The sequence below is a fragment of the Lampetra planeri genome, chromosome 17 (genome assembly GCF_965212315.1).
Source record: "Lampetra planeri chromosome 17, kcLamPlan1.2.h2, whole genome shotgun sequence".
Taxonomy (NCBI): Eukaryota; Metazoa; Chordata; class Hyperoartia; order Petromyzontiformes; family Petromyzontidae; genus Lampetra; species Lampetra planeri.
The window spans coordinates 2793811-2809590 of record NC_136123.1 but is presented as its reverse complement, the minus strand read 5'-3'; the positions used below and the strand labels follow the sequence as shown (position 1 = coordinate 2809590).

The 15780-nt window shown below is 51.0% G+C and overlaps 1 long non-coding RNA gene across 4 annotated transcripts in view; it reads right to left on the bottom strand.

Moving 5' to 3' along the window:
• Positions 1–15780, bottom strand: part of LOC144723416 (uncharacterized) — a 143865-nt gene that overhangs the window by 16228 nt on the left and 111857 nt on the right. Inside the window, exon 5 of one of the 4 annotated variants that reach the window (XR_013586170.1) lies at positions 7155–7374. The exons of the other annotated variants lie outside the window; for them this stretch is intronic. This is a non-coding gene — a long non-coding RNA (uncharacterized LOC144723416). Of the gene's footprint in view, positions 1–7154; positions 7375–15780 lie in introns of those variants that run through there. 4 annotated transcript variants of the gene reach the window in all.

Here is a 15780-nt window from a genome sequence, read left to right as displayed (position 1 = left end):
CGAACCTAGTATGAAGTACGCACACTTATCTGAATGCGACTAAATTGCAAGAGACCACCGGCTAGATGGAGCAATGGCATCAGCTCATGGGAAAGAGCTCGGCAGGTTGTTACGTCATAGAATGACGAGAGATGGTGGGCAGCTTGGGGAGGGCTTCATCCAGCAGTGGACTGGTCATGGCTGATGATGATGAGCAAACATCAGAAAAACGACACGTGCAAGCTGATGAACTAAGTGGAACTTCTAACAGATATATGTTTAAACATTTTACTGGTAGGAACCACCTGGTTCCACCAGCCCACAGGGGATTATTGTGGCCGTCCGTCGTGTATCCAAAAATGGGATGGGCGGGCTGGGTGGAGAGGGGAGGGTGGGGAGGGGCTGGGTGGGGAGGGTTGGTAGGGCTGGGTGGGGAGGAGCTGGTCACCCCGTGGTGCCCTTATAAAACTCAACTTTTAACCTACTCACGCCGGCTTGTGCCCGCCCTCACAGTCGGCCATATTTGCGGAATACACCACGCCGCCGTTGACCCTGGCCATTGACCGAGCAACCCAACGTTCCTACCAGCTCCCTCCGCAGGAATGTGTTAAAATTGTATGTCCTGTGTTATGGGGATGCATGGGTGCTTGCTTAAATAATTATACATGCAGAATTTTATTTTATTTTACCTAATCCATAAAATTAAATGCGTAAATTACACAAACTAATTACGTGCAGTATCTTCCATTGAATAAAATATCAATTATGCACGTAAAAAAAACTGTAACCAGATTATCGCAGATTATAAGCATAGAGCTATATACCAACTGACAGCACAATTTTCCGTCCAACAATTGTTTTTGTGATACCTCATTGGCTATGCTGTGTGACCGCAAATAACACAAACTCATAATATATATTTTTTTGTTGCGTTAGATCGTGTAAATATAAATGTGTCCTTAAACCCGCCACCACCCGACACAGCCAATTAGTAAGGTTTGTCACGGAAACAGAACATGCCAATTCGTTACTAGTACAGCACAACGGTGTGTTGGAGAGCAAATCCACAACATTTGCAATCCACAACATTTACAATGTTATGGATTTGCGTTTGTCGCATAGGGCCCCGCGGTGGTGAGATGTTAACAACCTCGCCTGGTATACAGGAGGGCGTAGGTTCGATCCCGACCCTGACGCCTGCTGTATATTTGGAGTTTGCATATTCTATCTCCCATAGTCACGTAGATTTGTATCAGGGTCTTCTGGTTTTCCCCTCCACATGTTGAAACGGGCGTTTGAGAGTATTTGCCTGCTATACTTTTCCACGTGATAAGCCACTACATTGGGCTATCATTTGTGGCCAGGTCGCTTCTGAAAAAGAGCTGTATACCTCAGTGGGCCTTACCTGCTAAATTAAAAAGTAAAAGTTTAGTTAACATAGCTCAGTGGGAGCTCCTTCAGCGCATGTTGTCGAGGTTCGTGGTTCGAATCCGGCAGGCTGCCCTGGTTAATCCCCGCATGGGTGCAATAATCATAATATATGCGCCATCTGCTTCCCAGTGGATGATAAAAGAACCTGTGACATCATTCGAAATGAGCAGGCCAATGTGTGCCGGCGTCAAATTTGTAACAAATGTTTTTACTCAATTGTGATTATACATAGCAATCATCGCCCACCCCTCACGTATTGTCTGACTAATGCCCACTTGCAGGCCAGGTGTTGAGTCACCTTGTGCCCCACGGGGTTAGCTGCCACTGGGGGAGCCCTTCGAACAATCGAGTTGCAACGTAAAGTGCTTTGAGTTGCTCAGGTACCGTACAAATGCACAAGATACATTTTTTTTTACGATTATTCAAATGTCATCATTAGTATTGCCCAAAACGTCACCCTGTTATTATATACACACACATTTCCCTTTAATAGCAGTGTAATTGATGGATTTTGTGTTTGAATAGCTTCATATCGCCGGGCACTGCAGTGATCCAACACCACAGTTACTTTACCGATGGAGCCACTGATCAGCACTCTCCAATTACCAGCGAGGAATTTCATTATTAGTACATTTCCATCCGTCTGATAAGACGCACAGTGGCTTATTATAATAAAAAAGAGCCCAGCAGTGCCCCACCATTTCCCCTACTCCTTACGAATTGCTTCATCTAATCAATATTAAGTAGATGGCCGTCTTAATCACTGCTACAAATTGGTAGTCTTAAGTTGTAAAAAAAAGATATATAATAATTGAAAATTAGGGAGGACATCATTATCATTTAGGCGCTACGTATTTCATATTACAAAAGTAAGCGTGTGTATTCCCGGGACATTGCCTGTGCCCCTTTACAGAGGGCACACTTAACATGCCAGAAACACACCCTAATTACAGCAGACCTTGGACCTGACATTGTATGCAACAGAGTGGGGGGGGGGGGGAGGTTCGTGTTTGGATAGAAGTGGGGGGGGGGGGCCCTGATATTTTAATGCAAATTAGGCAGCGACAGATCCATTAATTAAGGCAAGGCAGGATTGATGTCTTAAGCAGTGTGGAGGTGGTGGTGGTGGTGTGGGGGGGGTTCTGAATGCCTCGTCTGCATGCGTGTGTCTGTCTGTGTGTGTCTGTCTGTGTGTATGTCTGACCGTGTGTGTCGGTGTGGTGGAGTGTGTCCACTTGCCCCGACAGTCTGTTTAAGGCTATACGGGGGGAGGGTATGTGTGTACCTGTGTGTGTGTGTGTGTACCTGTGTGTGTGTACCTGTGTGTGTGTACCTGTGTGTGTGTGTACCTGTGTGTGTGTGTACCTGTGTGTGTGTGTACCTGTGTGTGTGTGTACCTGTGTGTGTGTACCTGTGTGTGTGTATACCTGTGCGTGTGTGTAAATGTTGTGAGCAGAATGAAGCTGGCGAGTGTCACATTGTAGCGGAAGGAGGACATGGCTCGGCTCGGCTCTGAGTCGGACGATGGGGACGGCGGTGTTCCGTGTCTGCGTGTGTCCGTGCGAGCGGTTGGCCATGTAGGGGGAGGGGGTGCGGGGGATGGGGGGGGTGTGGGGGATGGGGGGGGGGGATGGGGGGGAGGGGTGCGGGGGATGGGGGGAGGGGTGTGGGGGGAGGGGTGTGGGGGATGGGGGGAGGGAGTGCAGGGGATGGGGGAGGGGTGTGGGGGGTTCGGAGGATGGGGGAGGGGGTGTGGGGGGAGGGGGTGCGGGGGAGGGGGGATGGGGGGAGGGGTGTGGGGGGTTCGGAGGATGGGGGAGGGGGTGTGGGGGAGGGGGTGCGGGGGAGGGGGGAGGGGGTGGGGAGGTGTTGGGGGAAGGGGGTGTGGGGGGGAGGGGTGTGGGGGGGAGGGGTGTGGGGGGGGTGGGGTAAGGGTACGATTCCATCGAGGCGCATTGGGATGGCGAGCGGCTGGATGATAGTGACCGAGGTGATGCGGGAGGGATTGTGGCAGGCGGTGTGAAGAGAAGAGGGGGTGGGACGGGTGGTGGTGGGACGGGAGGGGGTGGGACGGGTGGTGGTAGGTGGGAGGTTGGGAGAGGGTGGAAGGAACGAGGGGTAAGATCCTCATCTCGATAAACCCGCCGAGCATGATCATGTAAAACCACTGGGACCTTACAGGGCCAATCAGCATCAAACGCTCCTCATTCCAGGAATCTCATTTTTATTGATTCCTCACCCTGCCCCCCCCCTGGTTCCTCCCCACCTCCACCCGGCACACCCGCCCGCCCGCCCACCCACCACTTATTTCTTTCAAAAACAAACTACCATCGCTTGCTTTGCTTTCGTTTCAGCCACCCGTTTGGCGACGGTCACTGCGGGCAATTCGCGTCGATTTGCCGTCGCGTTAACCCGCGGCAGTGCGCGGTGATGCCAATCTCCGCCACTTTTGCCCCGGGACATCTGCGACCTGGGTGGGGGGGGCAGGCGGGGTGAGAAACCAAAAAGCACAAAGCCCCCCGTGGCTCGTGTGGCAAGTCGACGTAACGGAGTTCGCGCACAAGCAACCGAGGACAGTCGGCCGCGTACACTCCTCTCTCTCTCTGTCACGTGCGTGCCCTCTGTCTGTCACGTGTGTGCCCTCTCTGCCACACGCGCGATCTCTGCCACGCGCGTGCTCTCTGTCTGCCACGTGTGTGTCCTCTCTGCCACGTGCGTGCCCTCTCTGCCACGCGCGTGCCCTCTCTGCCACGCGCGCGCTCTCTGTCTGCCACGTGTGTGTGCGCACTCTTTCGAAGGCGGCGTAAACGACGCGTCCGTCCGTCGATTTCAAATATCGATTCTCGAAGGTCAAGGTCGAGATGTCGCAAAAAACATCGCCAACGCACTCCCCCCCACCCCACCATCTCCCTCTCCATCTATCTGTGGGACCCTTTTTGCCGGTGTCAAGATAACAAATAAAACCAGGTGTTCAGATGTTAAAAACCCAAATTAGACACGTATTTTGGTAAATTATACAAACCAAAATACTCTGACAAGGTATGCACTGACCTTCAAACTGTTTGGAACGCGCCAGAAACAGCCTATTTTTACACGCTTTTATTTAACTCACTCTGTCTGTTGTTGTTGTCGTTGTATCCTCAAATCTTGTAACTAAATTTTAACCCACTTCCAAATGTGGTATCGACTGCAAACTTGGTATACTTTTGTCGTACTGATGACAATACTATATTCTATCATAAAAAATAAAAATAAAATATTTTTAAACAATCTTTTTTATATGTTATGTTTCGGCTTGGTTCTAATTGTCCACAATAAACTGACGTAATTGGCCACGGTCCATTACGTTATGGCAAGCTTCGGGGCCACTTCCTGGAGTCGTGGAGTTCTTCCATTACTAGTACGGTACATTTCATGAAAGTGTGTTTTTAAAAAAGTTTTTTTTTTAATATTACTTTTTATTCCAGTGGACGACCAATGGCTGCCAAAAGGCGAACATTAAAAGGGTCAAGCAGTTACACCAGATCCCTCCACCAGATCCTGCGTCTATTGTTCCATTGATAAGTGACCGATCGACGTTCCTCCTCTTTTACTCTTTGTTTCAGTAGCCGTGCTGTCTGTATGTATAACTTATTTATGTTCGTATGTTGAACTTCTTGCGCACTGTACGTAGCCAACCGTGCTAATCGGAGGTGCGGGTGAAAGGACAACAAACTAGACATAAAAAAGCAGTTCGAAAGAAATTAGTTTTCAAACTCGATGATTTAAAAGGGAATGGCTCCCAGTGGCTTCATAACATCGGACGGAAGAGCGTTCCAGACGGCCGCAGAAGCGCACCTGAAAGCGCGCGATGCGGTGACCGTGTTTGTTCAATGGATAGGGCCAAAAGCCGCTGACCGGAGTTCGCGTGCGGGTGGTTCACGCTCCTTGATGAGATCATCAATGCCCCGTCTGCTGCTAATATTTCACCGTCATTCCTCGTGGTTCTAGAACCTTCTACCACCTGCACACCCCCCCCCCCTCCCCCATCAGTCAACCTTTATTTTTTTGTTCTCGGCCACCCTCTCTACTACTGTTACCTTCCACTGACGTTGCAATTGCTTTTCGCCAGGATCCTGTTTGGCGGCAACCCAGCAAACGTCGCAACGTTGGCCCCCAACGTCGGCAATGTGGTTAAAACCGGCGGGGACCTAACCCTGGCCCAAAGTTGTGTCCAACATCGCCGCGTTTGCCGGTCGATTCTTCCGACACAACTGTAGCACAGCGGGTGCGCGCCTTCCGTCGAATTCGTTCCATCGCCCCTCGCTCCTCCTTCAGTTCTTCTCATTCTCTGGAACGTCGCGATTCCTCGCTCCATTTCACCTTTTTTTGGAACGCCCTATCTTCTGCACGAAGAACCCCGCCGCGCGGGGGCCCGCTAGCAGATGCCCGGAGCGCCGCGCCATGCGCTTTCACTTACAGGGCTCTGCGCGGCGGGCACGTTTTAAAAAACACGCGGCGTCCTATCACGAGCGCTGGCAATCGCCCCTCCCCGCCTCCCCCCCAACCAACTCCTCTCTCTCCTTGCCCCCCTCCTGCGGCAGGGCGCGAGCGTGAGATTTTCCGAGCCAAAAAAAAAAGTTCGCGGACACGAAGCGACGCATACGAATCGCACTAAATCTGTTGTGAAAACCGGCGCGGCCAATATCGCCGTGGCCTGGAAAGTGTCGAACCTCATCTGCTCCACTGAAAGGTTGTGCCTAAGCTCCTTTTAACGAGGCACTTTACCCCCCGCCCGCCCGCCTCTCCACCCCCACCACCACCACCAACCCCGTTTTCGCTTCCCGTGACGAGGATCGCATGCCTCCGCGAGGGCAACGCAAGCCATTTATTCTGCCGTTCTGCCACCAAGTCCAGCTGTTGCGTGTAAAAAAAAAAAGTCGGAACTTGTAAATATTTTCTTTTATTTGGCAATAAAACACGATCACGTTGCCTTTTTTGTTTACGTCTGTTTAGCACGCGCGGGCCCCGATGCGGGGTCGGTGAGCGAGATGGGCCCGGCTCGCGGATCTTTACGCTTCAACGTTCTCTTTGCACCGGTCCTCCGAACACATGGTCTTCGTTTTTTTTTACCGAAAAACTGTCGAGGCAATTACAATAAACCCTGCAGAAAACGGACGTGATCCCACAGCGGAGAGATGCATGTTTTGAATTAAGGCCTCCCCCGAATGCTTCTCTCGTGTATATGTAAAAATGCCTGCCATTCCTGCTCCGTTGTTTAACCCACGCCTCCCCCTGATTTCATGCAAAATAAATAAATAAGGCTAAACAAATAATAATTAAAGAAAGAATCACTTAGCTGTCTAGAAGCTTTTCTGTAATTTACATTACAGCCAGAACTGTTTATTTTAATAAAAAATAAATACTTCTAGCATTTTGTAACAGACCACAAGCCAAGTTTTCTGAAGATTGAAAAGATTGGACAGAAGTAATAATGTATTTTTTTCCCCCTCTTTTAATAATAACACAACTTATGAATTATGATTATTATATAATTTTTTCTTCTTCCAGCCTCTGAACACGTGTGAATTTACTTACGCCCCGGCGCAGCCCAACGCGGGGAATCAAGGGGTAGCACAAGCAGCGGACGCACGGCGGCGACTCGCGCCGTCCCCGCTTTGCGTCCGGCAAAGGGTTCCGTGACCAAACCAGATAGCACGTGCCCCCCCCGCCCACCCGCCCGATCTCGTGACATCGCGGAAGCCAAGCGGGTGTCAGCCTGGCGAACGCTCCGATGAGCGACCGCCCAACACCCCCGCCCCCCTCTCCGCCGTACGTCCAACAAGCGTCATCATAGGCAGCGGGCCCAAGTTCTGGGCAGTGCAGTAGGGTGGAATTTCTCGCTGTAGGTCTATACTCTCGCATCTGTGTACCCAACCTTCACCGATCCTCACGAACCAGCACGGTCATTCAGTATCTTGATACCTGCCAAAAAAGGGTCCCATAGTTACAGGTGATGTACGGTCAAATAACCACCACGACCCGCACGGTGTAGGATAGGCACTCATCCTAGCGTTAATGAGCAAGTGAAATTTAAACGATAAGTACTTACAAAGGCAGGCCTGCCTTTCACATCAAGCCTCACTTCGTATTACAGGGATTCATTTCGCACTGGATATTTCCTCGGGACGCTGGTAGACTGGACAAGGTGGCACGGCACTACGACGAGGAGCCATGACCACACTGACAGCAACCAAGAGGTATACGAAATGTTGTGTGCCGGGTGAGCAGATATTATCCGGGTCGCCAGACCCACCTGACAAGGCCACTGCAGTGGCATTCACCCGTTCAGTGGGAGCTGGGGAAAAACATATCCCAAGAAACCACGCGACTGGGCCAGATATCTGCGCCAAAGCTGTGAGCTGGCACACCGTGTTAAGTTTCTACGCACGGGAGGTTGAAGGAGACCAAGAAGTTCGGAACATTATTTTATTAGCCCGCTTTTATTTTTTTAAACCTTTCTTCGGTTGCCGACAATTTAGACTGATTACAATTTGTGGGTCTCATGAGAAAATTCCTCTTATTCGTGACATTTAGGAGCGGGTGAGGGCGGTGTGGGTGGGTGGGTGGGTGGGTGGGGAGGAGTGGGGGGGGGGGGAGCCGGTAACATTCGGCACAAATTGCGTTATGTAAGAGGGAGCGCATGCACCACTCGCTGGGTTCCAGCAACGGCGAGCAACGTAGCAACCGCCCCCCCCCCCGCCTCCACCACCTCTTCAGCCCCCCACCTCTCCACTTCACATGTGCCAACCCCATAGCACGGGTTACGACGATATATACGTAGAAGAAAATAGGACTCGTGGTGTGAGCCCATTCCATTTTTGCCGTTATCTTCGGACGCGGCTGTTGAAACTGATGGAGCGAGTTTCAAAAATCGCCCCCCCCCCCCCCGGTCCTCCTATGCCACTCTCACTGTTAGTCAATCGGCATGTCGCGACTGGTGGGGTAAGGTATGGGTATTTTTTGTTTGTTGTTTAACTATAAACCATTGTTTTTATTTAAAACTGTGGTGACTGCAGGAATTCATATTCTTTGGTTCGTTCGGTAAAGCCACGTAGATAGAAAATAATCAAACAAAAATAATTTAAAATAAAATCAGGCGCGACCGCTTGTGTTGCAATCGAAACGTCGTGAGTTTTTGGTTTTGATTAATTTATTTTATTATTTTCTATCTAAGTGATTTTACCAAAAGAACCAAATATATATTTTTTTCTTTAAACCAGGTACGGCCCACTGAGCTGTATGGCTCTTTTTCAGAAGCGACCTGGCCACAAATGATAAGCTCAACGAAGTGGCTTATCACGTGGAAATGTATAGCAGCCAAATACTCTAAACGCCTGATGTTGATTCTAAATGTGGAGGGGAAAAACCGGAGTGAGACACGCAAACTCCAAATATACAGCAGCAAGCATCAGGGTCGGGGTTGAACCCGCGACCTCCTGTACACCAGGCGATGTAGTTAACATCTCTCCACCGTGGCGCCCCCTGCTCTCACAAGACGTCTGGCCAGCGTGGAAGAGTAGGCCAAAAACAGCTTCTGAGAGGTGGCACCCCGAGACGTCTCCGTCAGCAGTGGCGTGAGCGAGATACTGGGGGGCTGTGTCGCTGTACCCTGGGGAAGGTGGCTGCTGCGGTCATGAACCCAACTCTAACCTGAACCCTTTTAGTATGGGTGGAACTATCCCCCCCCCGCCCCCCCCCCCCCCCTTCCTGCACCCTCCCCTAATAACGCTTCCCCCTGCCCGCCCCCCTCAATCCTGCCAATTCAAGAAATTGTTACGATTCAGGGTTTCAAATTGATTTAAGAATGATTTTCTCTACACCGCAATTCCAGAAAAAAAAATGCCCCTCTTATTTTTACACTGTAGTGGTTATAGCAGCCTCGAGTGGCTGCAGAAGTTATAGGAACCCAACATCAGAATTGAAAAACAACAAAAACCGTCGATTTTTTTTTTAAATGCACGCACACGTCGCGAGTTTGAGAATCGACATTCATCTATGAATCTCCGTCCATCAATTTTTGCAAGCTTCCGATGCAATCGTGTCACCCCCATCCACAATCATAAACCCCGACTCTCGAACTGTAACCGTAACCCATTTAACCCCAGATTTATACGCCATCTGAAACGCACGTCAATGCACAACTGCTCCAACTCCAACCGCAGCCCAATCTTTCATCCGTGCTGCGACGTGGGCGTTTCGAGCTTGGCCCGTGCCGAAGCTGCAACGGACGCGTGGGCGACTCCCACGGATTGTGGGTGCACAGCGAGCAAAGCGAGCGGCCTGAACCATCACACGGCAACTCCGGTCATCCTCGCCAGAGGCGGCTTTCGGCTATAGCCGGTGGACAGAGACGGCCGCCGCATCGCGTCCTATCAGGTGCGCTTCTGTGGCCGTCTGGAACGCTCTTCCTTGCGATATTAGGAAGCCACCGGAGCTATAGCACTTTTTAAATAGATTTTAAAGTAATTTCTTTAGAGCTGTCTGTTTACGTTAAGTTTGTTGTCCTTCCGCACACCTCCTATTAGCATAGTTGGCCATGTACAGTGCAAAAGAAATTCGACAAACATAAAATGCAGATGTGTTTGCAATTCCCGAATGGTTTCACATTAGACTGCTCTCCGATTCTGATCCCACACTCTAACGTTATATTCATCACAATTTGTTTTCATTCCTATAAACGCAGAGCCCTGCTCACTTCAACAAACACGTAAGCTCTGCTATAATATTATCATGGGATCTCCTTTGCCAGTACCAAAATATGAGAATAGGTTTTCTCCTCTGCTATAATAGTTTTTTTTTGGGTTAGATCGCGTAAATATATAAATGTGCCGTTAAACCCGCCACCACTCGACACAGCCAATTAGTAAGGTTCGTCACGTAAACAGAACATGGCAATTCGTTACTAGTACAGCATGCCGGTGTCTTGGAGAGCAAATCTACAACATTTACAGTCTTCGCTCTTCGTGTTAAAGCTCTGTTTTTATACAGCATCGCTGGGGGTGGAACGCCAACGCAATGGTTAACTCGCATCGCTGCGATTCCGGCAGGCCTGAGTTCGGTTCCCGGCCACGGCTAATATCAGTGGCGAGTGACATCTGAACCGGACATGGGTGACAACCCTTTCCCCCCTGCCCCCCCTGAGCAGTGACCACCGTGAGTGACAACACGGCAAGGGGGAGGCCTTCATCCAGCAATGAGTTGACCAAGTGGCTAAAATTACGAATATATATTTGCAATTGACGTATTGTTAGCGCTCTTAGTTGTTGAACTGCTTTGCATTATAGGCATCCGGGGCTGCATTCAGCGGCTCTGTAAAAATAATAATATATAAATCTTGTACACCACATCGCAGCCTGAGTTCGTCCAGGTTCTTGCGCTGAGTTATTGCGCTCCTTTGCTGCTGGTGTGGTGGTGGTGGGGGTGGGGGCACTGTGGTGTGACCCCCGTCTGTGTGATGAGGCCTTGCTTGCGAGCGCGTGCGTGTCTGTGCGCGGTAGGGTAGCGGTTAGCGGCGCTGCACTACGAACCCGGCGAGCCGAGTTTGATTCCCGCTCACGACTAACACCAGTGACGATTATTTTAAACGGTCCTGGGCCTCCCTTAGGTCGACTCGACCTCAAACGAGTTACCTGGTGTGGTGTGTAAACGTCGCCACTGGGGAGACAAAGGCGGTCGGACGTGGTGCTGGACACCCACCCTCTCGTGTGCCGTGCCGGCCTTCGTAGATGCTTGCTAACAGAAATTGGCCCAAGTCTTTTACAGGTTATACGGGGGAGCTTTGTCTTTGCTTGTTCGTGTTTGCGCGTGTGTGTGCATGTGTGTGCGTGTGCGTGCGTGTGTGCGTGTGTATGTGTGTGCGTGTATGTGTGTGCGTGCATGTATGTATGTGCGTACGTGCGTGTGTATGTATGTGCGTACGTGCGAGTGTATGTGCGTGTGTGGGTGTGGAGGCAGTTATTGCCCATTCACACGGAGACGCCACCCGCTCGGGAGGCCGAGGGCGGGAGTGCGCGCTCGGAGCACGAGGGTTTAAATTGGACGGAGACCAGCAACGTTGTATTTTGTACGGAGGGGCAGCAGTTGAGGTCAGTGGTAAAGAGGTGAACTCGTGGTTCGCGGAGCCCTTATTCAAACACAGATATTGGTGCGTGCGCGTGTGTTTGTGTCCGCTCGAGTATTTGCCTGCGTCACGACGCCACGTCTGGTCACTGGCAGCGCGACGCCGTCAGAAGAGACTCGCAGACGGGAAAAAAAAGAAGTGCTCGACGCGTGAGACACGATAATTCGAGCGCAGCACCCCTCGCCGACAAAAGAGACACCCACTGCTCGTACTGACACGAGCTGGCTTGAGGCACTTGCGTTTTGTAGACCCGGCGACCCGAGTTTGATTGCTGGCCAGGGCTGACATCAAGAGGGCGAGCGATATCTGAACCGGTTCTAGCCGAGGCGAAGTACGGTGAAGTACGGAGAACCATTCCCCGCGACTACTGCCAACAACCTACGGAGGCCTTCATCCCACAGTGGAACGACAAAGGGCTGAGATAATGCCTCCGAATGCGCAACGACAAAGCGACAAACCAAAACGTGCCCTACGAGTAGCGCGTGCCCGTTGGTGGACTGGCGCCAGAGGTCGCAACTGGGTACCCGATACCCGTACCCTACCCGATACCCGGCTACCCATACCCGGCCGGGTACGGGTACGGGTACCCGTTTGCGACCCTGGTGCGGCAGGGTACGGGTACGGGTAGGCCGTGAGTCACTGGTGAGTAACCGTTTGTCACTCATTTCCCAACGTCTTGTCTCTTCTCACAACTCAAGTTCCTAGAATCAACCCACCCGCGCCTGCAACATGGCTTCATCCCAGAGGTCGCAATCAGGTACCCGATACCCGTACCCTACCCGTACCCGGCCGGGTACCCGGCCGGGTACGGGTACAGGAGGCCCAAATTACGTTCAGATATCCCTCACCACCGATGTGAGCCGTCGCTGGGAATCGAACTTGGGTCAATCCGATCTTAGCATGGTGTTCCAACCAGTACAAAATCGCTCCCCACATTGAATATATACAAAGACCCCCTGTATAGCATTAACATAATGTTGGGCCAAGTGCTGTCAGCGAGCACCTATGAAGGCCGGCACGGTACACGAGGGGGTAGTTGGCCAGCACCACGCCCGGCCGCATTTGTCTCCCCAGTGGCGATGTGGCGATGTTTACACACCGCACCAGGTACTCATTTGAGGCTGAGTCGACCTAGGGGAGGCCCAGGACCGGTTCAGAGAATCGTCGCCGGGTGGCCGCGTTCGATTCCCGCAAAGCGCAGCGCGTCAACCGCTACACTACCGCCCCCCCACAAATATATATACACACACGCACACAGACACGCGATACTTCTGCGTTTGTTCATATGTGCATAACACACAGCGTGTGTAATGCATCACGCACAGTGTACGCAATGCATCAACGTATTTTACTGGCACGCTCGCGAGCCGGGCAACGCAATTTTTCACGATGCCTCCCGCATCACGAAAACCATTATGACAGAGCTGGGGCGGCACGGGGCGTTTGCGAGTAATGTGGTAAATACATCTGTGTATCAATAGCTTCGCCGGCCACGATAGATCACAGAAGCCCCGGGGCCCGTTAGGATCAATTATCGCACACATCACCGGGGCCACACCACTTTGCCGTGTGATTGGTTGACGCCGCGCGCCCGCGTAAAGCTCCTCTGACAGGACTGCACAGCTGTTAAGTATTGTTATATTGTACTCGTTTGTTTTTTTTGAGGGGCATAAATTGTTGGCAGTAAAAAAAACTGAAAAAGTAAATAAATTAACAACATTGAAACGAGAAAGAGAAAAAAATATATATATTCACGGTTCCCATATGGGAAAGGCAATTTATGTGTGCGCTATATTAGAACTATACCAGCGTGGGGGGGAGGGCAGTATACCGAAGAAGTTTGTTACAAAAGTGGCCTCATAATTTCTTGAGCATTTTCCAATTTTACGTTCGTGTTATTGTTGCCCATTCGGAGCGCCTGCCGCATTGGAAGTGACGCTGAGTAATACCGCAGCGCGCATCTATTACTGGCATCCCCCTCGGCAAGGGATCGGGCGGGTGGGGGGCAGAGGGTGGGAGCGGGGGGGAGCCTGGTGGGTTCAACTCCTCGCCTGTGACAATTCCCGTACTCGTCATGCGCGCACCGCTGTAAAACAATCAGCTGTCACTTATGGAGCATTTTCGGCACACACGGAAAGGAAGGGGTCCCTCTCGAGACATATTGAGTTGCACAAACCCCCCACCACCACCACCACCTCCTCTCTCTCCGCATCCCCCCCCCACCATCCTCGCTGCACCCCACCCCAAGCCCAGCCGTTATTGCATTGCCCCCCTCCTTCCTAATATTTCCATCTCCACCTGTGGCCGATTAAGGAGCCGTGGCAGGGCCTGACAGCAGGAGTGCCGACTGGTCCCACCGGAGAGCCTCGGAGCGTCCCATCAGGCCACAGCGAGACTCTCTCTCTCTTCCTCGCCGGCATTCTGCGCGTCCATCTCTCTCTCGCTCTCCCCGTCTCCGTGTCTTTGTCCGCCTCGCTCTCGCCCCGCACTCTTCGTGTCCGTTTGCATCTGTCTCTCACTTTCTCTCTCTCTCTCGTTCGGCAGGGCCGCGTCACGTGGAACCGTTCTCACCGCCGCTTCTCGTCTCTCGAGCCGCCCTTTTAACTTCCTGCCTGTCCTTATTTATAATTGTTATAACACCATCTTTGTCTGTGCTCTATCTACTGCGACCGCCACCCTCCCCCCTATTCCCTTTGTCAGTTTCTCTCTTCCTCCCTTTGTCACAATAGCTCACTCTCTCTCTCTCCGCTCCCTTTGTGCACGCACGCAAGCACAAAGCCTCTCATAGTACCCTTTCACGGCTGACGTCTAATACATTTCAGGTGTGCTCGCTAGACATGCCAGGACTGAAGCGTCAAATCGGAAAATGTGATGTTTGGCACAGTTTTTCGAGGAAAAAAAAATTCCCCCATGCTGCCTCCCCCGACCCACCCCCCCCCCCAACCACAAACCTCCTCTACAATTTATTTCTTTTTTAAGATGTGCATATTATTACTTTTTTTGTTTCAACTTAACCTCTTCAAATCAGACACATCGTTTTGCGGAAAAAATTGGGGCGAATCCCGCCGAAGTCACATTTCGATGAATTGTGGGAATGCTTAATCAATATCAGAGCCTACAAAAACGAACATTACGAGGCAATTTAGAGTCGCTGAGTTTGTTTTCCACTACATTATGAGCAATGCGGTGCATTTTAAGCAGAGACAATTACTTCTGTAAATATTATTCTTGTCGCTACTACTACTACGACCCGCCTGTATTGGTTTACGCGCAAATTGTGGCAACAAAAACAACAACACGACGCATTTCTCGACCGTCAACAACTTGCGGCCTTGCGATCTTGACCCCTGCCCCCCACGGGAACGCGAGACAAGACTGTCGAGACGTCCCTGCTGAACGTTTCGGCGTTGAAAGCCGCCTCTCGCTTGAACGTCGCCCAGGTGAATGAGGTCGGGACCTAAAGGCCAAAACTAAGCCCGTCTCTCTCCGTGCATTTCTGCCAGTCTCCAAGCAAGGCTTTTGAAAATGGCCTTTACTCCATTTTTCATTTAAGTTTTTTTTGTCATGTTATTATTAGGCGTGTTATTTTTTTTTTACGTGTTGATTTATATAACTTTTACATGGGACAAGCTGACCATGCAGGTGTTCATCAACAAAAGAAATTCAATAAAACACTAATACTCACGGTGCCTGTTTGTGTAACCGTACAGTAACGTTTGGCAGACCGCGGCAATGAGGGTGTAACCCAAACCCACCCGGCCAATGTTCCAATGTCCTAATTATTATTTATATAATAATAATTTGTTGTTTTTAGTCCTACCGTGTTGTGTTGAGCGCTACACTTTGGTGGTCTCCGAGTCCAGGCGCTTGTCATTAGCTCGCATAATTTTCCGTAGATATTTTAATAAATGCGAATTATTATTATTGCGCAAAATAATTTTTACCCAGGAAAGCCTCGCCGAGTTCTCAAGGCTCTCTCTTTCAGGTGGGTTCTGCTACATCGAGAGGATGGGGGGGGGGGGGGCGACTCGGGGGGCCAATGCGAACCAGAAATTAGCGTTTTCTGATTCGCGTGGCAGGAAACCGGAGGCACCCAGAGCAAACCTTACGCAGGTGGTGTGGGGTGTAATACTCATAAGCTGCCCACATCCTGGCCATGCACCGCCGGGCCTGCGCCTGCACCACCTGGCCAGCCTCCGGCGGTGTCA